The sequence below is a fragment of the Amblyomma americanum genome, chromosome 3 (assembly GCF_052857255.1).
Source record: "Amblyomma americanum isolate KBUSLIRL-KWMA chromosome 3, ASM5285725v1, whole genome shotgun sequence".
In the NCBI taxonomy this organism is placed as follows: domain Eukaryota; kingdom Metazoa; phylum Arthropoda; class Arachnida; order Ixodida; family Ixodidae; genus Amblyomma; species Amblyomma americanum.
In genome coordinates, this window is record NC_135499.1 from 70,381,403 (window position 1) to 70,392,249 (window position 10,847).

Genomic DNA, 10,847 nt, shown 5'->3' on the forward strand with positions numbered 1-10,847 from the left:
ATTGGGGCGCATTTCCAGCAGCGTCGTATCACCAGACAGGAGACCAAGTTTCTCCACCTCGTGTCGTCCTTGCCTCCTGACGGCGCTGAGTACCTAGTGTACGTCATCATCTCGCCGGACTCGGCTCGACCCTTCGACACGTTGGAGGCGGCTATCATCGACCACAAGTCAGCGTCCGAGCGCAGCAAACTCCAGCATCTCCTCAGCGCTAGTGACAGCCACCCTTCACAGCTCCTCCGTCGCATGCGCCAGACCATTGGAGACTCCGCGGCTCACCACGACACCCTTCTGCGTGAGTTGTATTTCACCGTCTTCCCCAACACATGGTCATCTTCCTCGCGACTGCGGGGGATATCTCATTGGATAAGCTCCCCGAACTCGCTGACCGTGTTGCGGACTACTCACGGCTCCCCAAATTCAGCTCTGTGACCAGTCCGCCTACAACTACTACCGCCGACTCCCAGCTTGCAAGAATCGAATGTCGACTTGATGCTCTTGCCAGGCGGCTTGATGTCCTGCCGCGCCGTTCTCCACCGGGGTTCAGGCCAGGTCGCCGCTCCCCGAAATCCCAAACGTCCGACGCTCGTCCAGCCACCTCGCCCTCGCTTGTCTGCTGGTACCACTGTATTTTTGGCAGCTCTGCCCGCAAGTGCGCACACACCTGCTCCTAGTCGGGAAACGCTGCCACCGGCCACTGACGGCGGCGAGTGGTTCTGGCGGACGGACATGCCGCCTCTTTTACATCTCGGACAAGATTACTGGCACTCGTTTCCTGGTCGACACGGGAGCACAGGTCAGCGTCATATCGGCATCATGGGCAGATCGCCGTCGCAACGAACAGACCTCCCCGTTCCAAGCAATCAACAACTCCCCCATTCGCACGTACGGCCAACGGTCCCTGACGCTTAACCTAGGATTGCGCCACACGTTTCGCTGGCTCTTCATTATGGCTGACGTCTCGCGAGGTGCTCTCAGCGCGGACTTCCTCAGTTCCTTCAACCTAGCCGTCGACATGCGAACTCATCGCCTCATAGACCTCAGCACGCACCTATTCGTCAAAGGCGTACTCTCCATCACTGCGGCAACGGGGCTTCGCACTCTCGTCCCTGTTTCGCCGTATGCGAGAGTTCTGGATGATCTTCTCAACCTCACAAAGCCACATACCAGACAAGCACCGGTGAAGCACTCGGTCACTCACCGCATCGTGACTTCGGGACTTCCGGTGTTTACTCGCTCTCTCCGTTTGTAGGGAGAACGCCTCGCTATCTCTCGCCGTGAGCTCGAACACATGCTGGAACTCGGCATAGTAAGCCCTTCCTCCAGCAACTGGGCATCGCCACTTCACATGGTGCCAAAGAAAGATCCGGGTGACTGGAGACCATGTGGAGATTACACCGCCCTCCACGCTCACACTTTATCAGACCGCTATGCACTTCCTAACATAAATGACTTAAAGCCAAATCTGGCTTGGTGCACGATCTCTAAAATTGATTTAGTGAAGGCTTGTCATCAAATTCCTGTGGAGCCCACTGATATTCATAAGACGGCCATTAGCACACAGTTCGGCCGTTTGAGTATGTGCGGATGCCTTTTGGCTTGCGCAACGCTGCGCAGACTTTTCAGTGAGCTATCAACGAGGTTACACGTGGCCTAGACTTCCTGTTCGCTTACATCGCTGATCTCGTAGCAAGTTCATATGGTACTGAGCATGAAGCTAATCTGCGCGCCCTTTTACACCGACTGGATGAATATGGGCTCGTCATCAACCCGAAAAAGTGCCTCTTTGGCGTAGCTGCAATAGAGTTCCTCGACCACCTTGTCACTCCACAGGGCATTCGGCCTCTCCACAGCAAAGTGAAAGCCATTCAAGATTTTCCCGCCCCAACGTCACTCAGGAAGCTCAGAGAATTCTTGGGCCTCCTGAACTTTCGTCGCCTCTTTCTCTTGAAGTGCGCCTCTTTCCTTAAGCCTCTGACTGATCCTTTGGTGACGAAACAGGATTTTGCTGCGCCACTTGAGTGGACTGAGGACGCTCCCGCTGCATTTGCTGCTGCCAAAAAAGCGCTCGCAGACGCCACTTTGCTCATACATCTAGTTCCTGATGCTACACTGCGCCTCGTCACCGACGCCTCGAGCATTGCCGTCGGCGCAGTTCTCGAGCAGCACGTCTCTAGTTGGCAGCACCCCGGTTTTTTCTACCAAAAACTGAAGCCACCTGAGGCTAAACACAATTCCTTCGGTCGAGAACTGCTCACTGTGTACTTCGCCATCAAGCACTTTCGAAACTTCCTGGAGGGCCGGGACTTTCACGTCATCATAGACCGCAAGTCCCTCACGTTTGCCTTACAAAGAAACCAGAGCACCTACACTGCACGCGAGATCCGCCAACTGTGTATGATCTCCGAGTTCAAAGTGGATCTCCGTCACGTCTATGGCCCAGAGAATGCTGCTGCTGATGCGTTTTCCCCTGTTAGTGCCATGGCATCCGAATCACCAGTGGACATGGAGGAGCTAGCGGCTGCACAGCGCAATGATCCAGAGCTGCAACGTATTAGACCTCATTCACGTCCCTGTCCTTCGCCGAATGTCCGTTGCCGCTTTCCTCCCATTATGTGCGAGACATCTACTGGCGTCTCGCGCCCCTACGTACCATTGGCTTTCTGTCGCACCATTTTTGAAAAACAACCACCTGAGCCACCCTGGTATTTGTGCTACGCAGAAGCTTCTCACATCTCGTTTCCTTTGGCCAGGCATCAATGCCGACGTCCGCCACTGGGCACGAACCTGCCTTCACTCCCAGCGCGTCAAAATACCGGCATACCGTCACGCCTGCCTCTCCTTTTTCGACCGCCTGACGCGCGGTATTCCGACGTTCACATAGACATTGCTGGACCACTCCAGTTATTATGTGGGGCCTCTTATCTGTTCACCTGTGTAGACCGTTTCTCCCGCTGGCCAGAGGCGCTGCCTATTGCTGACACTACAGCCGAGACCTTTGCTTCGGCCTTCATGGCCGGCTGGGTCTCTCGTTTCGGCTGCCCGTCTATCGTCACCACCGACCGCGGCCGCCAGTTTAAATCGGCCCTATTTACTGCTCTTGCCAATATTCTGGGCGTTCGCCACATCCATAGGACCTCCTACTATCCTTCGGCCAATAGCATGTTGGAACGTCTGCATCGACAACTGAAGGCTGCCCTTACCACTTATCAGCCAAGGGAACGCTGGCCCGAACACCTTCCCCTCGTCCTCTTGGGCATTCGCTCGGCACTGAAGGCTGACCTCGGCAGCGGTTCTGCGGAGCTAGTCTACGGCGTTCCTCTGCGTCTCCCTGGAGAATTTTCTTCTTCCTCCCCTCCGTAAATCCATGACACTTTTACCTACATCCGAGACCGACGCAAAACATTTCGCCACTTTACTCCTGTCACCCCTGCAGCCCGTCACCCTCAGTCCGTGTTCGTCAGCCAGGTACTGGCCCCCTGCACCCATGTCTTCATTCGCCGTAACCACATCCGTCTTCCCCTCATGCCGGCCTACAATGGACCGTTCCGCGTCCTCCATCCTGTCGTGCGCAGAAGACCTTAACGTTAGACGTCAACGACCGTGAAGACGTCGTGGTTGCTGACCGCCTCAAACCAGCCCACTCCTCTGCTCGTCGGCCCTACACTTCCTCTCGCTTCGACTGCGCCAACATTGTGCGCAGCTTCCTCCAAGCACATCAGCTGGGCGAATCCTGTGGCTTCGCTCTGCGGGGGGGAGCCCTGTAGCGCCCCTCGCGCCGCGCTCGGCTCGCAGGCCATGGCACGCGGCGCCGGCCAAGAAAGAGGAAGTTGGGCTAAGCTGCCGCAGCGCAGGCAGCGCATATAAACAGTTCGAACCGCAACGCTGTCGGAGCTGGTTCTTCCTCGCCTTAGCTCCGACAGATTCGTTAGCACGTTAACTAATTTCCACTCTTCCTTCTGTTTCTATCGTCCTCCATATTCTAGGCTCCGAAAAGACAGAACTAGATGACAGCACTGTCATCTTTCTCTTTAGAAAGCTATGTGGGCTTCTGACTGTCTGCTGGACGGCGGTCGAAGGTTTGCCTGTCCATCAGGCCAGTTGCCAACTTACGACCGATGATCGGCCGACCATTGGCAGCCGGTCATTCCTGCTTGGGAATCTGCCGCCAACTTTGTCGAGGGATTAACTAATAAGAACTGTTCTCCTACTCCTTCAAAGTTCTATACTGACCCGTTTGACCTACGTACTGCATTCTGCATGACACCGGCATGCAGTACGCATCTCGGCTATTACAATCAATAAACCGCTTCATGTGCTTTATGGGGCAGGTACGATTTATTATGTAATTGAGTCCACTCGGCCCGCCAAGCTCAGCGTCAGGACTGCGCGCAAAAGTGAAATGAGATTTAGCTGCTGGTCTACTTGGTGTTAAGACATAATATAAGGATTCTAGCTCGTGCCCGTGTTGTCTTCTGTGTTCTTTCTTTTGTGTAGTAGGTCGCGGCGCTATTTTTTTATTGCGAATTGATAAGGTTAGGGCTTGAGAGTTCCCAGCTTTCGATCTGTGTCGTGTTTCGGCTAATAACAATACGTACTAAGAAAACTAGAATAGGCGAAACTAAAATTCCGAATTCTTTAGTACTAACCATGTTGGTAAGGCATTACAAGGATTACAGAGGACTGAATTTGTGACTGCAAGTGCATTGGATTCACCACCGTCCTGATTGCAACCACGGAGCTGCAGTTTCTGCTATAGACAGCTGGGCAGATTATTGCGCTGGATTCAAAACGCTTATCTGAAATATTTGCTTATCTTTTTGAAGCCTAGGTTAGTCGTGCTTGCAACGATTTGGGCTCTTAACACCGCAGTGCTGCCTAGTAGTTCTAGTTCACAACTTGCATGCGAGAGATGCAGAGTTCGAACCACAGTACCACCGGGTACCCGCCTTTTATACAACAGGTACAAGCTTTTCTCTTGCCTAGTGCTGCCCTTCTTTGGTCTTAAATGCAACTAAAATGGGTATCTGACCTCATTTTTTAAAAAGAAAACTACCGTGCATCATGGCATTCTTTAGCGGAATGTGCCCTTGGCCCTCAAACGTTCATGTCATTTCTGCTCTTAGTGGTGAACAGAATCAGCACTAAGGTTCTAGGAATAAGTAGGAATCTACTGCACCTGTTGCTGTGCACGCGCGGAAGCTCAAACCGCCTTGGTGAAGCTCCCCATCCTCGAACGATCAAGCCATGCCAAAATTGCTACGTATGAAAACTACCTCTTCAAAGGATCTTTTTTATTGTGTACAACTGCAGCGATTACTGAGGGCTAATGCACTCAGGCATTAGAAGTCTACTCTGGTCAGTAGTGTGTATGAAAATAAATTTACTTTAAAGAAAACTTGTAATTAATAACCTACAATGAAGGGCACATCATTCAGTATTCATTTTCGGTCTCATGTACAACGTTCATAGATAAACATTTTGAATTTTGGAATATTTAGTGTTCTATTATGGAACTCTTTAAAGTAATATGGTCCATTGTTTCAATGCGTACCAAATATCCCTTTAAAGGTTTGCTGTCGCTCGCACCGAGCAGTTAAGACTGCCATAGAAAACCAATGAGAACATCTTTGACCATAGCAAAAACTGCAAGCCTGCCGACAGGAGATCGGCGGATATATTAATTGCTATTGTAAAATCTTACAAAATATGAAAAAAATTCGTTCGTAAACTCTTTCCGGTTGAAATATGTTTTATCCAGAATTGCTGGGTATAGCCGACAATTTCGAGGTTTCACGTTGGCAATACCTGCACCTAGACATTTAAAAAATGACGTCATGCTTATGCTTCATGTGCAATGTTCTCAGAGTCACGAGTATGCTTGATGTATCAGCCTCGTTGTAAAAAGAAAGTGGGCTTTTCTTTGAGGGCGCATTCTATGCTGGTGAAAAGGGGATGGTGGGGAAAGATCTGCCAGCACTCACGGAATGTGACTTTCACCATCCGAGCGAAAGCTTGAGAGCCCAAGTGGCTCGCTTCATTACCTCTGGCTATCCAAATCCTTTAATTTCTAGCGTTTGCAAAACCTTAGTAATTAAGGTTTACTCTACGGAATATAAACAAACTGTGCTGACAAGCCATATGTACAGGTGATTCTGCATTTCGGTGGAGTACAATGTTCACATTGTTTTGCTTGCCTTGTGCAAGCCTAGTAAGATGTACGCGATGCTCGGTGGAGGCAAGCGAGATTCCAGCTCTAAGAAGTACGAAGTGAGTGCACATGATGCGAAAGGGGGGTGCCACGTCGCTTGCGATAACCCTCTAAAATGCGGCGACATCTACATAGGACAAACGGAGGGGTGTTTCGATAAATAAGCAAGAAAACACTGTAGGATATCAAGAACAATTATGGTGGGTTTCTTGCAGATCACTGAAGGAAGTGTGACTAGAAAACTATTTGTAAACTGATCTTGCAAAAGACGAAGCTTTTAGCACGTGCCTAAGATCGGTTGGAAAAGGAGATCGTCAAAGCATTTTTTTTCCTGAGCATGGGAGAAGTGTTCCACTGTGCTGGATGCACTTATAAAGAAAAGAGCTTTATTATTTGTAACGACACCAAATGGCCGTTTAAGCACTTTTTTATGCTTGTTCCGACTTCAGCTGAGATTATTCGGACTCTGTTATCGCTTCGATGTTCCCTGCGCTTTATGGCGATGTGGTTTTAGCGGTTACAATATGTGTTTTATACATTTTACTCTTGCAAACTGCTTAGCAACGGCCTCTTTTCTGTTCACTATGGTTCACAAAGTTATATTCCTGCAGCTTCAAAGTTATGGCTCGACTCCGGCAAAACTTGGCCTTAATACATTCCCGTTATGTGGACACTTATAATAAACCCCGCACTAAGCAGTTATACCGTTGGTGTTCGCCGTTTGCATGCGAGACTTTTTTAAGTCCCGCATGCAAGTAGCGATCACAAAGCTATCAGAAGTGCCGTTGCTTGCTGGAGGGCACATCTGCGTCAAAGGACCGCTTCGAGCTCACCAGCTCCCTCCACTCAGAAAATTTTTTACGGGACTTCATCATGGCACTTTGCTGCAAAAATATCACCGTCGCCACACAGAGCTATTTAAGCCGCTCACACATGCCCTGGATTCTGACCACTAGTTAAGAGAAGGCATGCGCTTTTTTGAAATGTCGGACTTAAATAGGAGATCTCAGACTGCTTTCGAAGCGCTTAATTATAGGGTTCATTCTCCTCATGAAACCCCTTTTTCCATGCAGCGAAAAGTGCTTTGCAGGGTTTCTGAGCAGAGTTTCAAAAGCATGGCAGAGTTTCTTAAACACACGTGGCCTCTTGCTAGACGTCAACACCATTTCTTATTGCAAAAATCTTTCTCATACACCAGGTACTTTACCAGTCCTCAGAGGAAATCATGTGCAAAGAGACATTTAGTTTCATGGACTTATAGAACATTTACCCAGAAAATGCACATTGCAAGGAAATAGCTTCAAAGGAATGCAAGTTATGTACACTACATGTCAATGTACTTTGTGTACTGTGTCGAGATGCGCCAACTAACCGCTTTTCCAAGATGTGTACCTCATAATATCTCAGTAGTCCTAGTGCTGGAAGGTCATCGAGCATGCCACAGTGAAGACGTTTTCTGGGAATGGGTAAAAGTGTTAAATATTCTTAGCCACATGTCACGATACCTTGTTTCAGGCCTTCCACGAGTGTCACGGATATCTCCGGACAACACTCGGACTGAAATAATGGACTAGGCGACGGGTGTACCCACACAAACGCACATTTATTACACCCTACGCGACACACACCCTAGAACACAAAACTAACAAAACTAACACAACACACAAACACTATATATACACACGACCCGGGCACACTGCTACCAACGTCTACTACAAGTGTTCTACTAATAGCGGTCGGCGTTCGTGCTCACGGTTGGTTCGGTGTGGCTGCGACGTTGTATGGATCCAGTAGGCGGCATCGAGGCGGCGTTCGCTGTGCTTGGGCTGGCGTCGCTGGCGGCGTTCGACGCGCTCGGGCTGGCGTCGCTGGCTGCATCGTACAAGCTCCAGGTGCAAGCGCCCGTGGAGGTGATGCCGGTGTTGTTGGCGTTGGGGGCACCACCCCGATGGATGGCAACAGCGCTGGAGACACCCCTGGCCGTAGCAGGTGGTAGCGTCCTCTGTTGACTCCCCGGAACGGCCTCAGGCAACGCAGGAAGTCCACGATGCGGAGTCGTAGAACGCGAGCTCACCGGAGCAGTAGCCGGCGTCGCTCTCTTCCAGCCAAAGTGACCCTGACCCACCGGATCCTTCGCTTCTCTGCTGTTCCCCCAGTGCCTCGCTCTCACTCCCCCTTTTATAGCCTCGGTGTTAGTCCACGTGAGCCCTGTCGTCGTCTTCTCCTCTTATTCACCAATCATCTCAGTCCACCTCACCGAATGCTTCTCCACCAATCATCTCTCTCCACCTCACCGAATGCTTCTCCACCAATCATCTCCTTCCACCTTACCGAATGCTTCTTCTTCCTCTTCTTTATTCTTCGGTTAATTCGCGTCGTCTTCTTCACACCTTTTTCCTTCAAAATTTAATTTAGGCTCCTTAATAGAAGTGACAAGGGCCCCCTCTCTCAAGAGTTTTTCCATAGAAAACTGCTCACGTCATCCTCATCTTCAAGCCATCCAGCCAGCCGACTATCTTCTGTGGCGACTCTGGACTCAGCACAAACCACACCGAAGATGTCCAGCACACACCATGAGCACACCACTAACATAGCACACCAAACGGCGTTTTCAGAACACTAACACACCACTACCGCTGTCCGTACAGAGTCCTTAATAAACATGTTCGCGTCCACAACGCACTCGTTTGTATGATCACATAACACCAACATCAGCAGCAACAACAACAAGATAAACCTCAGAGATACATTAACACAGCAACAACAACAAGTGACATCCCAGACATACCCAGAGCTGTTCAGTAAGCTCTGTCTCTATACAAGTCTAATTTGTAACGTATGACCTGCGCTCTGTCTGGCCCATCCAGAAACATCTCCCCCTTGATTTGGGGTAGAGCTGTAATCGTCTATCTTCATTCAAATCGGGCTTCATCAGTAATTGATCCCCTCCTGCATTTTTCTTCCCACTGCACGTGGGCACCTCGGCAACATCGCCTATCTCCTTGGCCACTACCGACCAAGTTGCCCTGGGGGCGCACCGCCGTACGGGACCTCTATCTTCATATTTCTTCAACATATTTACATGTAAAACCCTCTTAATGCAATCTATCAATACCTCATAATCGAAATCCTTTTTCCTCCGTGTCACAAGGTATGGGCCCTTCCACTGCATCAGTAACTTATTATGATGCGTGGGTAGCAGGACGAGAACCCTGTCGCCCGGATACAGATTCCTGTGAATGGCTTTCTTTTCATAATATCCCTTATGGCGTTCACGCACCTTTTCCAGGCCTCGATGTGCAAGCCTGCATGTTTCCTTCAACCTGTTCCGCAACTCAAACACGTACGTGTATGTGGTCTTGAGATCTAATGCAATCTCTTTATTAGCCCACAGCTCCTTGAGTATTGCAAGTGGACTTCTAACGGTTCTCCCATATAACATCTCGAAAGGCGATAAACCAAGACTCGTTTGCGGTACTTCGCGGTAAGCGAACAAAAGAGCTGGGAGATATCTATCCCAATCAGTAGGTCTCTCCTGGCACATTTTCTTGATCATGTTTTTGAGGGTGCCTTTGAACCGCTCTACAAGCGCATTACACATGGGATGGTAAGGTGTCGTCAGTAACTGTCTTACTGACAAAAGGCGGCTTACCTCCTTCATTAGCTCCGATGTGAAGTTCGAGCACCGGACACTCGAAATTTCCCTCGGGAACCCATAACGCGAAAACATTTCCACGACACCCTCCGCCACTTGGATACTGTCAATAATTCTCAGTGGAATAGCGTCAGGATAACGAGTGGCCACGTCAACCAGAGTAAGCACATATCTATTGCCTTTGGCGGATACTGGAGAGGTTGGCCCCACAATGTCAATCGCCACTCGCTGAAACGGTAGGTCGATGGCTGGCATCTTGCCCAGAGGTACGGGACCAACTATTCCGTTTGGAACTGCGCGCTGGCACACGTCACACGAGCGAACAAACCGTTTAACGTCACTCTGGACACCTGGCCAGAAGAACTCCTTTGTAATCCTACACACCGTTTTTTGAACACCCTGGTGTCCGACCATAATGGCGTCATGTCCTAAGCGTAGCACGGTCTCGCATATCTCTTGGTAACACCAGCTGTTGGACCCGCCTTCCTGAACTAAATGTGCATTCCCTGTGCAAAAGACCATTTACCAATTGATAGTCGAATGACGTGCGACTCTTCACTTTTTCCCCCGACTCTATCGAAGCAGGCTTCAAGCTCGGGTCTTCCTTTTGCCTAATTGCAATTTCGCCCGGTGTTACGCTCAGGCACATCGTAACAGGAGTAGAGAGCGGACGCTGCGTTGCTCGGGCTGTCGCTTGAGCTCTTGTTTCCACTGCCGACGAGAAACTGACTGCACCCGTCTGAGCTGTCGCGGGCCTTTCCTCCTTTGGATGTTCTTCACCGTCGAGCATCCTCCACTCGGTATCGGGGTCTTCGACACCTCTTGCACCCGTAATGTTTCTCTTGATGAGATCTTAGATAGGTTGATCTACGCAATTTGTCACTACCTGCCCAGTATAATATGGCGTGGACAATAGAATGCTTGCTTCAGGAAGGTACCTCACTGTGCTATCTACAAGAGTGACGGGCGACGCTTCCCCTGTGA

The 10,847-nt window shown here is 50.1% G+C and overlaps 1 pseudogene; it reads left to right on the forward strand.

The window, feature by feature from the left end:
• The first annotated feature begins 243 nt into the window (after nt 1-243).
• LOC144123814 (uncharacterized) lies at nt 244-1,278 on the forward strand (annotated as a pseudogene).
• Nucleotides 1,279-10,847: the final 9,569 nt, after the last annotated feature.